Source organism: Lagopus leucura, unplaced genomic scaffold (genome assembly GCF_019238085.1).
Source record: "Lagopus leucura isolate 7727_CA_CO unplaced genomic scaffold, USGS_WTPT01 Super-Scaffold_100026, whole genome shotgun sequence".
Lineage (NCBI taxonomy): Eukaryota > Metazoa > Chordata > Aves > Galliformes > Phasianidae > Lagopus > Lagopus leucura.
The window spans coordinates 3967654-3985006 of NW_024962277.1; the positions used below are offsets into that span (position 1 = coordinate 3967654).

The window sequence follows — 17353 nt, forward strand, 5'->3', positions numbered from 1 at the left end:
AGTGCCTGTTTTAGCAAACATTCTATCATATATGCATACAATACAACAATTTATGCATAGAAGAACATGTCTATAGTATAACAAGTATGATTAGACACACATATATGCAAACACAAGATGTTTATGCATATATGACTATTCACATGACACATGTTCTTAAGCAAAATTACCCTATAACTGGTTGTACACAAAGTATTTACAAAAACAACTCACATAAGAAAGTATGGAGAGCAGGCATTAGACTCCATTACATCCGAACACCTTATTTATCAGAGTAGAAAATGAGTTCTGTTTCCACTTAAGGAAAAAAAAAACTCATTGCAGATAATGGAGAGGAACTTAGAAAAATAAACTATTATCATCACAATATGTTTGTAATTTTTCAAAATTCTTCTCTTTTTACTTTCAGCCTCAGAGAATTTCACTACACACAGCAATTTAGCCTTGTGCTAAATCCACCTCAAAAATTCCCATTTTCCCACACAAATTGTTTCTTTACAGGCATCGGCTGAACACAGAACAGGCAGGTAAGTTAATATCAAATGCCAAAGACCTTCAGGATCTCTACTGATCTTCCAACAGACATTTCTCTCTCCCTCTTTTTTTTCTTCTTTTTTTTTTTTTATTACCATCTTCTCATATAACACGTTAAAATCATGAGCATTCTTTCATCAGAATCTATGTAAAGACAGTTGCAATAAAGAACAATATTCAAATTTCCACCTTCAGAATAAACTTCAAAGAACTCCATAGTTTGCTTAAGCTAGCACACATAAACTCAGGGGTTGTCAATCAGCTAATTTGTACATCATATTCTACAAAATGGTGCTTAAAATACAGTAAATGTATATGAGGCAACATATGCATATTAGGTTCTGGAATATCACTGCAGAAATTATTACTTCCAGATAACACTCAAAGTAAATTAGAAAACTTCAAGTCCGTATACAGTGCAGATACGTTTAAGGTAGTAGTGGGAAATCAATAACCTCATCAAAAATAGGAACCACAAATGTATGCACATACACAATGCTCTGGTATGACTTTGTAAGTTTAACCCTCATGCAAATACCAGTATGCTCAATATAATTTTTATTGATCATTTTCAGAACTTGAATTTACTCCTGTTTGAGCACATCTCTTCAGTAACGTATGGTTTGGAGAGGTTTCACCAGTCAAAACTTGGACAATTTGGACAGTCAGATGAAATGCAAGTGAGGATTTCCCTTTGATAATTACTACACAAAAGGATGCTACATACTTTCTTTTAAGAAATTAGTCCTCTTGCCTTTACCAAGATTATTCTCAAGAGAACATTAATAAGAGTTGGCAAAACAGAGCTCCATGCTATTTGTTGCTGAATGGAGTATGCCAGTCCCATTTATAGCCTTTTATAAAAATCAAGAATATCTCTTTGCTCTGAAAGATTAGTCATCAAGCCTTGATTAAGAATAATAAGGACAGCAGATTAGATTTACATTCCACTATGCTTTTTTCTGGATAAGAATTCTCATCTCTTTTCATCTAAGCTTCAGAATCCAGGTTCACAATCGTTTCCTCCAAAAATCTGTCTTTGCTAGAGCTAGATAAATCTTAATTCTGTTTTCTTTTCAAAGCTTGTCTGTTACAGGATCTATATGCCAGCAATTCACTTTCATAATTGCTACAAATTCCTTTGAAATAAACCATGGAGGTTTGTCTGACATTACCCCTTCTGGGAGGCCATAGGAAACAAACAATTTTCCTAACAATAACAGTAATAGCTCTCTGGTCTGTCCCTTTATTGCATAGTCTAAAAATTGCCTGTCTGTGTAAAACCCAGTGGGTACCTCTGCTTCCTGGGGTTTGCCTTATGCCCTGCCAAGAGGCCCTTTTGCAGTAAATTATGTGATCTCTTCCTGACCCTTAAAAAACTCAGAAGCAGAATTTTTTATTCTACTTGCACCTATGGTAAACTATGTTATTTTGGGAGCTTTATCAGGCACAACCATGCCAAAGAGCTCGCAGTTTCTATGTGTTGTTCTGTTGTGTCTCTTCCTTTTTCTGATGATCAACAATAAAAGACACATGATCGGATATATATATATATTCGACTTGCTCCTAGTTAACCAATTCTGTAAAAACAACTGTGGCTGAGGTGCAAGGAAGAGGTATGACTGTTTACTGTCTTCTGGTGTTTGGGGGATGGGGAAGTTCACCTTCCTCCTACTACAGGTGTGGCAGGGTCAGGAGCATGCAGACACAGAAGTACCAGGGAAAACCTGAGAGGATTTTTAAACAGAGAAACACAGACTTCGTTAATGATCCCAATGGAGCTCTGTAAATCTTTCTGCAACCAAAATAACAACTGACAAAGAGCAATCTTAGTGTACAGGACCCAAGAACACAGTGAAGAAAAGGGAGGGGAATTTGCCTTCAGATCCTTTCATTTCAGTCTATCTTTCCCAGAAGCCCCCCTTTTTTTTTTTGTTTTAACCAAAGAATTTTTCATATTCTATAGTACACAAATATACCCCTCAGAGAGCTCAAACCCTCAATATTCCAGGAAGACAGTAAGAATTCCACCTCTATGTTCTTATTATCTTAGGGGCCTGTCAAAAGGTAACAGAACAAGTAATTGTTCAAGGTTTTTCAATACTGCTACTGCACACTGTGTCAGACTTCCCATGTTTGCAAACAGTCCAGTATTGTTTTGAGTCCTTCATGAAAATGCATTTGGTATTATATAAAAAAAAAAAAAAGAAAAATCACAGGCACTACTAAAGTGATAAAAGAAGTCAAGACAAGCTAAGGAGGTCAACTATCTTTGGAACTTTCTTGGATCAGATAACTGTGAGGTCAGCGTAAGCAGAAGAAACAGAAGTTAGACAGATTTGAAATACTGACTTCAGATGCACAAGGCATATGTTAGCGGACCAGTAGTTCTAATGAGTATTACTCCTTCATACCATGCCTCAAAGAACTCTCTCATCCTTAACAAAACAGAAAGTCAGGGAGCAAAGAGTTGTAGCAGCTTTGTTCAGCATCACACTTGTAAAACACTTGAAAGAACTACTATTTTATGAAGGAATTTGTGTATGTGTTAAGAAAAATGAGCAGCAGGAATTAAAATCTACAAAGCTGAGAATCTGTGGAAGAATGGTTTTAACTTGCCAGATCTTGTAACATATATATGGAAAGGAAAATAATCTCTCAGTTATTAACAAACTTCTAATGTTTCTGTCCAGTAGCATGCCAGCTTGAGGAAGAAGTTCTGTAAACACCTGCGATGAAGCAGTGGCAACAACCAACTACTAGCTGCACTGGGGCAAAGTCAGCTATGTTTCTTCTAAGAAGTTTCTTTGTGTCCCAAATAATATAGCATGACTTTGAATTCAATATTTTACTGAAAAATTCTAAAAGAAAATTCTTTTTATTAAAATATTAAATAAAGAACAGTTAAGTGTGCCTGCATGACATGTATCTGTGTATCTGTGTGTGTTTTTGTCAAGTTATCTCAAAACGTGACAAAGTACTTTTTTATTTATAATCAAATCATCAAGAATTGACTAGGATCTCTGCTAACACTTCCTTACAGTTACGGAAAATAAAACCCTTTGGTTTACGATGCTTGCAGTCAAAGCAAAAACATCTAAGCCCCAAATGATAAGACAGCACAGGTGAATCAGAGTTAGAAAGAAAGCAAGGGATTGAGTAAGCAAAGTATTGAATACAGTACGACATTCCCATCAGGAATAGCAATCAGAGCTGACCCTTTGTCTCAGGCTGTTGTTTCCCATAATACATTACAAATAGACTAAATAGTTTTACAGAGGGATTTCAAACTTCTAAACATACTAAAAAGAACGTATTCCCAAATAAATTTATTTATATGCTATTAGGGACAGTGATGACATTTGCAATTGCAAAACAGATTGGTTTTTACATTGATTCCAACAGTTCATCAATATTTTAAGGTAACGTTTAAGAACAGTCAAATAGGTTTTCTCTTGATTCAACTGCTAAATGTATTTTCAACTCAGGTGTACTTATATAAAAAATGAAATGAATTACGTGTTGTAGTGTAAACATTCACTGACTTTACAACTGAAGGTTTTTGTAGGTAATCCATTAAATGACATTGATCACAAAATCTAATTAATACCCAAAATAGATATTATTGTTTTTACTTAATGGAAGGCTTCTCTACAGAGTGAAATCATTTAACATGCTTGAAATTTCAGCCAGGTACACTGCACCAGACTCATGCTTACTCATGTTTTCTATTGCAGAATGGCTTCTATTAGCCCAACATGCTTTCAGTGAATCAGTTTGTTTGTAACTAGCTACTTATGTGGCCATAACCTGAGCCAGACTAATGCTTACATGTGTTTCCAAGTAAAAAGCACATTTAAAACTCATACACCATTACGATCTTCACTGTGTGTCCTTCATCAACATGGGCAACAAAGCAGAAAGTGAAAATGTTATCAAATGCATTAAAGAGCAAGCTGTCAGTCATTCTGAAAAATGAGTTCAAAGACTCAGTGGGTAATCTGTCCAGATCCACCACTTCACCAAAGGTTTCTACTTTCATCGCTTTGATTCTAAATTCTATCTGGTCTATGCCTTTTCTATTTAAAGAATAAAAAATTAAAAATAAGTTTGACTGGTCAAACCAGAGAAAGAGACAATGTGTCTGTGATATTTATATATTTTCAGACTGGTACATGGTCAATAAAGGATTTAGAAATAGAATGTTTTACTTCAATTAGTATAAATGCTGATTGATTGAGAATTTCCTCAATATTCCACTCTTAATATCCAGTCTAAAATAGTATGAGATCAATTAATGTTTACTTAATAAAAATTTTCTGTGAATTCAGTTGCACACAATTAATTTGTTCATTTTACTTATTTTTTTCATTGATGTGATTGCTCTTTATTTTTGACAGAGTCCACAGCAAATACAGTGAACTCTTTCAGACCATTCAAAAGATAGCTAAGTTTATGGTGCTTTGACAGCAGTATTCTGACTCATTCTATACATTCCACATACTGACTCTGAAGTTAACATTTAATGTGTCCATCAGAACTTTAACTTTTTAGAAATACCTTTCCAGGAAAGTGAAATATAGTGGTAAGCATGTAGATACTACAGTTAACACCATAGAAAAAAGAAACTCCGGTGAGGCTCATCAGAGAAGGTCAAGACAAAAACAGATGATAGCGCATATATGTGCCAGATACTTTATAATATGGGCCATGTTTTATGGCATCACTCACTGTAGGGGTGAATAACAGTTTACACATTTGCAAAAAGAGATGCAATGCGTGTCCTGCATTGCTAGGTAGGCTTCCACAGATCTTACCCAAAAAGGTAGAAATCTGGGGGGAGCACAGAAAGAACATTCAAATTCTTTTAATTTTTAGCAGAAAATGTTCTTTTTCTACTTTAAATATGATTCAATGATTCTACTTGCCATCAGATGCAGCATTTAAATCTTGCAATTTGGGCAATTTTTCTTTTACAATCCATGCATTTAGTCTCTTCTGTGATGCCTGTACGAACTAGTCGCAGGTAATTATGTGCATACAGGAAGACACAAAATTCAGCCTCCTACTGAGATGCTCCTGATGTTAAGACTTCAGTATAAGTACAAAGAGTGACGATAACCTGCAGCTTACTGGGCCAACATCTGTAAGGCAAATGCATTTGATATTTCAAGGGATTCAATAACAGATCTTCCTCTGTTCACATAATTGTTTTACTATGCCATCACATATTTTGCAGTAACTACAGCAGTTCAGTCAAGGATAGACTGCACTGCATGCAAAGTACTCCAGACAGAGGAAATGTAAATGTTGCTATGGAGAAGAGAGTCATAAAATATACATGAAAACTATCATCCTAGCTCTTTCTTTGCAAATAATTCTATAAAGACAGAAAAAAAAAAAAAAAAGATGCTAGCTCTTGTGAATATGCAAAAGAGAAAACAGTATATCTTTCAGACTAGAGATCAGATTAGAATTAAACATCAGATTGTAATTAACAAATAGTAGAACACACGAAAAAATTACACATACATCCCAAACATTTCTAAAAAATGGTGCTACCCTTCAAAGATTTAAAGCACTTTCTGAAATACAATCTTAAAATGGAAATATTTCTTATATTTTCTAATCCACTGTGTGGCAATCTTACCGCTAAAAGGAGAATCATTAACAAAAAACATATCTAAATATGCTCAAATGCTATAATATTTAAGTTGTACCTGTCTATAACTGCTCTTTCTATTTTGTGTGGAAGTTAAATTAAAAAACCCTCTAAATTTGGAGGAATATTCCTAGTTTTTCATTGTAATAGTGATTGATTAAACACTGGAGGTTGTAGAATCTCCATTTTTGGAGATACTTAAAACTCAACTGGACAGAGTTGAGGGCAACCTGAAACTGATCAAGCACACTATCGTACGAAGTGATCTCTAGGCAGTTCCTCCAAACCCAACTCTTCCATGATTCTACACCCATGATTCTCTTAATTGCATAAAATAAGTGCATTCTTTCCCAATAAATACAAAATGTTTACAGAAAAGACTGTATTAAAACTACCTAGAGTGACTCATTTAAATTCATACTTAGAAACTGTAATCATTAAAAAAAAAGCGCAGATTTTACAAATAAGCCTCGCAGCTTAAGATTGATGAAACAGAAAAAAATCGTGAAATAAGATTAATAAGATTAATTCCAAACACCATTACAAAAATTAAAAAACTTTTCTATTCATGTATGTGTTTAAACAGAGCGAGTTTTTTCACTAACAATTAATAGACGTTCATACTGGATGTTCATGAGAATAATAACTGTAGTAAAATCAGAACTGAAAACATCGTACTTGTATTTCAAAGAAAAGGCAAAAGAAAGGTCATTATTTTTGTAAAGATTTTTTCTGAATTACCAAGGGAGAGATAGAAGGAAGGAAGAAAAGAACCAACATCAGAAGTTAGGTTCGTATGTACATATTCATTCAACTCCTCTCACATACATGCTCTTCCATTTTGACAGTCCTTCAAAAAATGACAAAAACAACCCAGATCACAAATCCTCTTAGAAGCTAGACACACATCCTCTTTCTCTCACCATAAAGTCCATTCTGACCCTGATGCAAAATGAAATAAAGATCTTATCAAGTACCTATCAGAGTCAATGAGAATCTCTCAGTAAGTTCAATACACTTTTGATCTTGCTCTGTATTAGATCTTATTTGCTCCATATATCAATGCAAGACCAACATCTGAAGAATAACCACTTTCTAGAGAAGGATGAAAGTGTATTTAACTTAATGAATGTGTAAAGCAAGCCAGAATTTCTTCTAAAACTCACATTTACTAATTGTGTCTATGATTTTTGGTATATTACTGTGATTGGAGTTGAACTTCTGAGACAGGCATTTTTCTGTAGTATGTTTTGTAATCACTCAGCATATCTTAAAAAAGAACAGTTGTAGGAAGAATACATGAATTATGCCAAAGCACTCTTTTTACCAATTTTTTTTCATACAATTTTACCATCACTAATGGTATGTTACTATATACCATGATGAAAGTTTGTTTGGATCTAGTTTGAAAGTTTGCGTTGTGCACAATTCTTATCAGGTAGTCCGTACAACCTTGTGGCATGTACATTTAATAAGAATTTATTACATGCAAAGAGCACCATGTCAAGATCAGTACAGTTTGGAGTGGGAATGCAAAACATGCAATGGAGAGAGATTCTAAACTACAAGCAGTTTCCTGCAGAAGTCAGTCATACAAGTCATACAAGTCATTTTATTTTGTTATGTAATTGTTATGTTACAATAAGCATGAAGGTGAAACTCATCTACTAAAAGATTTATGCATCATTATGTGTCAAAGAGTCTGAATTGATACTGAAAAATTGTATTCTGCAAAAAACTTGCTCTGAAATCCATAGACTAAACCCACTCACAATACTTAAGATTATTTTGCTCTCCATTATCCTCATCTTAGCTTCTCTTGTTCCATTTGTTGTTATAAAAGTATTTAGCAATCTACTAGCTGATTCTAGAAATCTGAGGCAAAGACAAGAATCAGTACATGCCTAAGTGCTAGAACTAATTCTCACTTATACATAAAATATTGAACACTTTTATACAAGGAAAAATGTGCCATGTTAGTTACCTAAAAGACACATTAATGATACAAATTATAAGCTGCCCTTTACTCTTACTTAAAAATCATAGCTATGCTGGGCACCATGCATTATGACAAAGTATTATGTTTTATTCTTTTTTCCTCAGTTATCATTTTGTAAAATACAAAACTATTACATAAACTTTTATTTAGCTACCGCAAAATACCTTGAAGATTATGTCAGTTAGCAATGGTCCAGAACAGCTCTGAATGAAGAAGTATGCTGGAGGGCATAATGAGGTACATACTATATGCTCAAAAGATTACTTGAGCTGATAAGTGATAGGGGATACATTTCAAATGTAAGAAGGCTCTAAAGTGTTATCACTGTTTCATTTCATGAGAAAAAAATCCACAGACACAGATCAAGAGGTCCAGAAAGCAGTAGGAAGTGCATGAGCTGCACAGCTAATAAATTAAAAGCTTCAAACAGCTTTATGAAGGGAATCATCTTTTCTCTCTTTTAACAACTTGCAAACACAAACTGCTTTATCTTCAGAAACATCTGCACTACTTCAGAGGAAGCATACACTAATGACAAGAAACAAATTGTGTGTAAAAATAATGCATAAATGCTGCACTTAGAAACCCAAGAATGAAGCTCATGTACATGAGTACATGCGCTTTTTTGCTTTGTAGGTAAAGGTGGTATACTCTGTGCAGGTGTCCAGGCTTGCTATAAGCATTTAAGAAGCAAATGTTCAATGTTTATTTAGAAAACAGCAATTGCTAAAACTCACTGACAGCAAGGTGGCCACTGTGTGCCTCCAAATCAGAAACATGTTTTTCAGGCCTTCATGCAAGAGCACAAAGCAGCTGCTAATAGAGATGCACAAGATCAGACAGCAAGTGTTTAGGTCACTGTTAGAAGCATTAGTTTAAAAATATATCATGAAATAAAGAATTTAAAAAATAATAACCTTTAATCAGATTACATAATTTAACACTATGAAATCTCTTAGCTAGATAAACTCCTAATCTATCAACAGATATTTAAAAAGAATATATTTTAGCAGCCTGTGGAAAGACTGGTAACATAGACTTGTCTGGTGCTGACATGAACAGATAAAGCGTTCTAATCAATGCTGCTCCCTATTCATTAGCTCTGTTCTGAGGAACAGTTACTGTTTCCATATCCTTTTAATCAAAACGTGGGTAATGTATCTCACCATTCTAGTTTTACACTGAGATTTTATAGCTACACGTTATTGAGAAAGCCATGGAGCATTTTATGGACTTCTCACACTGCAAGTTGAATTCATCAGGCTATATTAAGATTCACTCATTTTGTAGAAAGAGTTACATTTCTCGTGCTATTTTATTTTGCAAGAAGCTTTCTGTTTGTACTCTTCACAACTTGAAATTTCAGTGCTTTCTAAGGGTCACCTTGACCTGATGGACAAAAGGTAAGACTGTTATGCTGGAAGAAGGAAAAAATTGAGAGCATTTCTAGGTGATCTGAGTCAATTTCAGATATGCAGTTTGTCATTATTTAATACAATGCTTATGAAATCTAGACCGAAGAATGCTTTTAGCCTGTGGCAAATTTCCTCATTGTGTTGTGCTGTTTTCCCCTTATTATATCATCAAGAAGGTTAAAAAAAAAAAAAGAATACCCCACTTTGTTCCTTCACTTGAATGGAGAGTTAGATACGGAGTCAAAATTATTTCAGCTATCTCTGAGTTAGAACTGTTTGCAAATGCTAAGATCATATTTAGGCATGTCAGGACCTAAAATATGGCAAATCACCATCTTGTATTTAGCTACACTGCAAAAATCCAGCTTGTGAAAAATGGGCTGTATGCCCATATTCTTAAACTAAACTGTAGCAAAGATAAAGGAACGGAGAAAAGAAAAACTAAATTTCTCTTTTCTATAAAAGGACAACTTCATCTTCATTGAAAATCTTGAATTTTAAGGATTTGATCCAACAAAGAAAATGTTAGAATTATTCCATCAGCCTACAGAAGTACAAACCAAACCTTTGACCGAGTTTTAAAATATTGAATCTGTCCTCTGTTTAAATCAGCGTAACTTAAGGTACATAAATGGAAAGTACACAGAGTAAATTTAATAGGAATTATCAAAAAATGTAGCCCATGTGGAATGCAAGTTTACAGCTGACTTAAACACTTTTTTGTTTAGGTGCTTTTTCACTAAGACATCTTCTTGACACTGGTGAATCATTTCCAGGATAAATCCCTAAATATTATTTTCTGGTAATAAATAAACTCAATTGAAAAGTTATTTAAAAAGTATGCATATTATGTAAAAAAAAAAAACCTTAAATGGAATGGCTATTAGAGACCTTTTATGTCAAATCTTACTACAAAATCTTAGAGATCAGAATACTTAGAATACTTAGGGATTTTAGCACTTTACCAAGAACTAGTCAATGTAAATTTTAGAGTGATTACATATTCCTCCTGAAAAATCTGACATTAGTGCAGGTGAAGTGGTTCTGCATCCCAAAGTAAATGCAGAAATGCTCTAAGCTTTCTCCTGATACTCACGTTGCTGATCAGATATTTACTTGCCGGATAGATCATCTTTGAATTAATTGTTAATGCAAATGCTTGCTGGGAAAGATCTGATCTGATAAAATATTTCTCCAATGATGTGGAGAAAGGTCAAACTCCTTGCCATCAAGCAGCAAGGACATAATTAGGAAACATCCTATTCCTTGTAGAATAAAGTGCACTTCTGAATAGTTTCTTCAGAAATTACTAAGTTCAAAGTAAACCTTAATCATGACGACTGTGGCAAACATAACTTTCATGTGGATACCACATTATATGTATCAATGAGTTATATGAAATCTCTTCATTGTACAAAAATATCAGAGCTATAAATAACAGCTTCAATATCTGCAGAATAATAGACAAAAGAGAAGACTTCTTCCCTTTATTCTTTCTTCTTTTCAGTTATGCTCTGAATTCTGCAGCAAAATTTACATGGCAGCAATTATTTAATGCGCCTTTTCTTATTATTTCAGGTTTTATTCCAGCAGTGAAGATAAAGTATATAACATCTTCACTGCCCTCTTTTTCCAGTTAAAGAATGGCATACATAAGATCAGAGTACATTATGCCAAATTCATTGATTTCCTACCTTATTACTTACCTTAGATAATCTATTGCATGAAAACTGAAGGCATATACCCAGAGAAAAAAATAAGGTAATGTATCTGCCCAAATAGATACAATTTCCCTGAAAATAGTTACACTTCACTCAGAATGGAGGTAATAAAATCAAAGACAGGCAAACAGTTTTGGCTGCAAATGTCTTTAGGTAGTTAAATTCATTAAGAACAGAAACATCCTCCTAAATGTCATATTCAACATAACATATGGAGACCTAGAAAAAAATTCTCCCTCCAGTTACTGACTTGTCACCTTTTGATTTTCATTTCTGTCATAGTAAAACAGAAAATTATCTGTGAAACACTGGAAATAAAAAGCATTTTCTGTCCCCTCACCTAGAGGCACTGTATTGTCATTGGTAGACCACAGCTGGAAACGGTCCCAAACTGTTTTATCTCTAGTATGCAGGTGTCTGCAAATGAGACCAATACCCCTTTTGGCATGAATATGCCTGTTAATCATGTTAGGTAGCTGAGCAATTCTCTGTAAATAAGCTGTAGTAACTGGTGAGAGAACATCCAGCAGGTGAACCCTACAGATACGTGTAATTCTATGGGTTCTTTTTAACATACATCAAATCAGTTTTCTTCTAAGAAGAAACAGTAATTTGAGGCAAAGTAACTGAAGGACAAGATACATGATATTTACAGCAAAAGTGACAAAAAAAACACCCCTTTAACTGTTAATGGCAATGTAATGTTTACATCTTACAGCTCTCAAAACAGAAAACCATGTTCACGTTTAAATGTTACTGTTTCTTTATTTCCAAAATTTCATCACATAATGTGCTTTGAGGATGTAACTTCTTTGAAACATTTTAAGAGCTGTAAATACCACACTGTCCACATAATTCCAAGAAAGATTTGAACATGCATTTGTGCATACTTTCATAAACTACCCTGAACACCTAAGATCTCATAGACAGACCAGTGCTTATAGTGTTGACTTGCACTCTCTTTACACCACCATCTCTGCTCCTTCTAAACGATTAATGACTCTTACCTAATACTTTGCATGTACGTAAATTATAGTAAGGAGGTATCCTCATCATTATACATCATCTACCCTTGAGGATGTTAGTGGCAATCATATCAGCAATGGTCAGTGACAAAATTGGCACCGGAGATGTGAAGGGGGAAATTCTCATTAAAATGTTCAGCACAAATTAAAGATGATCTTAGAAAGCAGCAGAAGATACTGTGGATGGCCACATCATCCAGTACGAAAGAAAACAGAAGGATTATTTAGAACTGCATTGTAGGAGAAATGATATGGTTACTGTGACACTGCTGTATTTCCTGGAAAAAGAAATCATGAACAAATTTTATAAATTTTGTAAAATATATATGTTAGTCTAAACACTACAACTTCTAAAGGCAGGAGTAGAAAAACATTAGACAGTTGCCTTAGCCCTTAAACATCTGTAATGGTAAAATTTCCATGTTCTCATTTGAAGCAATTTAAAATAAAAGAGTAAATAGCTCCAAAACATTCCCTTAGCTATCAAATTCTGAAAATATTTTTAAAAACCTATTTAAATAAACTCTTTTGCAGGAACTGCAAAATCCCATCTTGAAATTGGATATTTAATGTCTATGATGCGCTAATGCTGAAAGATGAACAAAAACCAAAGTCAGTTATCCTATCATATAAAATACTAGAAAAGAGAGCCAACATACAGCTAAATGCCAAGATATAGTGGTACTTTGATCTCTTTTCTATGTTTTAATACAATGCTTGTCTTATTTGGAGCAGAGCTTCTTAGTACTTAATTTTGTTGTAACTTTACAGCTGCTTGCCGATGTCGCAGAATAATCAAAAGTTAAAGCCTCCAAAGTGTAAAGACCTGTAAAATGCATATAAAGAAATCAACTGCATAGCTCAAAGTTTGAAAAAGTAGGATTTGTATTCTTTATTTCTCATGCAAATATGCACTAGGAAAAATAATTATAATAGTAATCCGTTTCAATGGAATAAAGTACTGTAATATTTATAGTCTGAGCCACAGTTATAATGACTGTGGGGCGAGAAGTGAAGTGTCTCAGCATGTTCCACATGTTTTTAACACTGTTCCTAAAGGCTCTGGAGGCTATTAAATTTAATGAACCCATCTGCTATGAAATAGAGGTCCAAACGTAATCAGTTTTCTCAGTGCCATATAATACAGATGGCATTCCATGTTCCACATCCCCAGCAGGAAATTTTATGTTCCTCTTTAAGTGCAAGACTTTTGTTTTTGCTTATGTTTTTGATGTTTCAAACATCTTTTTGATGTACAGCATATAGTATTTTATAGTGTAAATACTATATACATATATACACATGAAAAGTGTTAATTCATTAAAATAAATATTGCCATTTCTTCACAACATTTTTTTCCTAATGGTTTTGAAAACCAGCAATTAATTCTCTGTAGTAATACTCTGTGCTTAATGCAATCACTGATAATTGCCCTACTAGCATAACTTCCAGCGTTAGCAGTAGTGCAAAGCAAACACATAATTTATCAAAGTAGTTTACTTCAAAAAATGCAAAGTATACACATACGTACAAGTATGTGCATGGCATGTCCTAATTTGTATGCACTGAATGTAAGTGTACGTACTCTTAAAGTATCCATATTCCTATCAGGTCAATATGACTTTTATTTTCCTGTGCATGTCCTCATTTCATTTTGGAAAGAGGAGTGGTTCCCAACTTGTGCGTTTTATTGGGACAAACTGTGCCATGTTTGTTACACTGCTGGTGTGTGAGGAAAGGCTCTAAACTCAAATTAAAGTAGCACAGCCTCTGAACTGATTTGCACCCTGCTGCCTAACATAAGTAAATCGGATGTGCATTTGCTAAAGAAAAAAAAACAACATCCATTGTTCTTTAGAGCTGCATCTTAAAAGATAATGAATATGCATTAATTCTATCCAGTTGAGAGGTTTATTCATTTACTTTCTTGAGCACTCATTAGGTTTTGACAGTTGACACAGATCTTACTGAATATGAAGCAGTTAATGTTGTTAATGATAATTCATTTATTCTAGATTCAGCAGTAAAACAAACAGATTAGAGCTGTTCAGTAAAAAAAAAAAAAAAAAAAAAAAAAAAGAGAATGCTTAATTACTGTGATTGGAAATTTTGGAGCAGAGAAATTATAAAGTCATGATTTGCAGGCTTTTTTTATTGGATTGCCAGTGAAGATTCCCACAGACACCCCCAAAATCATCAGCCTAAAGGGATGTTGTACATATAAATACATGCATATTTTTTTTTATTGTGCGTACATTTCTTGTATTGTCATTTTTCAAGCACTATCTATAAGATTCCAGTGCAAATACAGCAGACCATCATTGCTGGAGCAGATGGTCTGAATCCTCAAAATGTAATCATTCTCCTACAGAAATTTTGGAAGAGATGAAATAGTTGGAGTTACTGTATCTTTGCAGGAAAAATAATTTGGGCTGACAGTTGATGAGAAGGCACTCCTTAGGCTACCCTCTAATTTTGCTCTCATATCTCTGTTGTTAAAAGATCACTGCAGGTCCATAGTGGGGCAAATCAACGTTTGAAGAACCTTATTCTAAAAACAAACCTACCTGGTGGAAAGCCTAATATTCAAGCATGGCTTATCATCCCCTAGGTGTATTCATATATATAAATGTGAAAGAAAGAAAAGGAAATTTTCATGGGAACATCAGAACCAGTTAGTGTTTATAACTTACCCCACTAAAAACCTATTAATTATGGGAGATTAAGAGATGCTGGACACAAAGGAAGAGTTAGATAATATAATAAATTCCTACACAGAATCAGGAAAAACAAAACAAAGCTAACAAACAAACAAAAAAATTACTACACAACAACATCACAGATCTCTGATTTTTGAAACTGGCATAAAAAAATTCATTCACTGCCTCTGTGTAAATTTTCTTTTAGCAGCTGCTGATTAATGGCATTTCCTGACATTCAGTTCTGCAGTGATTAGCAGTATTTACTTGCCGTAGACATACAGGAGAATTCCGAATGCCCTGATGCACTTTAACGCATTCCAATACTACAATCTAGAAGTTACTTTTGAAATAGAGGCCCAGGGAACATTTACCATATAAAAATGCTAATTACATCTACTTATTATAATAGCACAATTAACTTGTGCTACCAAAAGCGTTTGAAGATATCTCTGGGAACAGAAGCTAGTGGAAATGGGATAGTATTTTATTTTTGTTACTTCATAAAAGCTCTTCTGTGCATTGAGCAGAAATAAAATTGAGTGCATGGGAGAAAAACTAAACAGCACAATACCTCACGCAAAACTCCTAGATGGAAAAAATGCCAGCATAAAAGCTTTGAGTCTGTAGGAGCATTTTATATCTGCACATTATACACAGAATCTCATGCACAGCTCTGTTGCTTCTCTGAAACTGGCTCAGAATTCACCACTGATAAAGAGCTGTATTCCAGAATCTCAGTTTCCACAGTTAAAAATATTTGGAAACTGATATGATGTATCTTTGAAGTATTAGCTTCCTATACTCCCTACTAAATTTACACAAAGAACCTGCAAGAGTACACTTACAGTATACATTTCACAAGGATGAGGAGAACTAAATTGAAATTGATGTATCATATATGTAGTAATGTAATTACAATATTCATTGGTAGCATTTCATAAATACTTAGTCATGATCTGTCTCAATGCTTTTTGTTTTTTAATGAACTCTTAGCTTCCAAGGCACTAGACAACTCAAAATATTAAATGAAGTAATAATTTGTCATTTTTATGAAAAGCAATCCTCCAGTTGGAAAGTGAACAGGGCCAATATGGTAATGCACATCTGAATGTGCTCACAGCTTGAAACTAATAGCCTGAAGGAGATGAACTCAACGGTGCATTAGAACCAGAGAATATCCTAAGGTATACTTATGAGAAACAAATTTCCCCAGAAAGAGTTAGAAAAGGTTCAAGTAAGTCAAGTTACACGCTTCAATAAACAAATTCTCAATTGTAAGCATTTAAACAGCGGGAATTCAGGTGCCAGTCCAGTCTTTCTTTTTCCATTTCCTAACAGAAAAATAAAAGTAATGTTTCCCCCATTCCAGATGTTATCAAGAGAATGAATTAAGGGCTTCTGTACTTTATGGATAATTATCCATCTCCCCCATATACCAGCTCTATACATCAGATTACTGAAACACCCCAGTGCCCAGGCACTTTTTCATTTTCTCTCAGTATATTCACCTGTCTTGACCTGCTATGGCTGCATTTATGCTTAAAAGCAGTGACTGACCAATTGAATATTGTTATTTTCCTGAAATAATTTCATACTTTATAGTTATTATCTACTCAAGAAGGAGTATCATTAGAAACTTTCATTTAGAAATCCAACTCTATTTTTAAGGACCCATTAAGTTATTCTGTTTTCTGAGGCATTAAGTACTTGTAGGCCCTAGTGATGTTAAGCAGCAGAAAAATTATACTGAGACTGGTCTAGTGGAATGCTATCCAGACACCATCACCTAGGGCCCATCAACCAGATGTCCTATCTGCAACTTTTTTAGTGCCTCCACACAAATGTACACCATGTAGCAAGATGATCTTTTCTACTATTAGACTTCACAATCAAGAAATATCTGCGTGCCCCTTACCTTTGATAACCCAAATTCATTTTCCCCCTGACCTGCAAAGATGCAACAAGGCTTACTCACTTCCAGCGCGTATCAAACTGCTGAGTAGAGAGGTACAAATGGAAAAGAGGCTGACAACATACCCCAGTCAAGCCCTATTAATTATGGGAGGTTAATAGATGCTGTCCACAAAGGAATTCTATACTAAAATAACCTAGGAAAGGTGTGGAATATGCAACCACAGGACTGCATCAGGACGCTACATACAGATGGACTTATATCACATCTTCTAAAATCTCAAGATCTTAGTCTAATTGCATTGGCAGCACCTAAACTACTAACCTATTACTGAAACAGCACTTCAACTATTGTGAAGCTGATTTTGGAATTACTCAAGATAG

At 34.3% G+C, this 17353-nt stretch overlaps 1 protein-coding gene across 1 annotated transcript in view; it reads right to left on the bottom strand.

Annotated features, from left to right (window-relative positions):
- The window catches only part of CACNA2D3 (calcium voltage-gated channel auxiliary subunit alpha2delta 3), a 395935-nt gene that overhangs the window by 121925 nt on the left and 256657 nt on the right, over positions 1–17353 (bottom strand). The window lies entirely within an intron of this gene.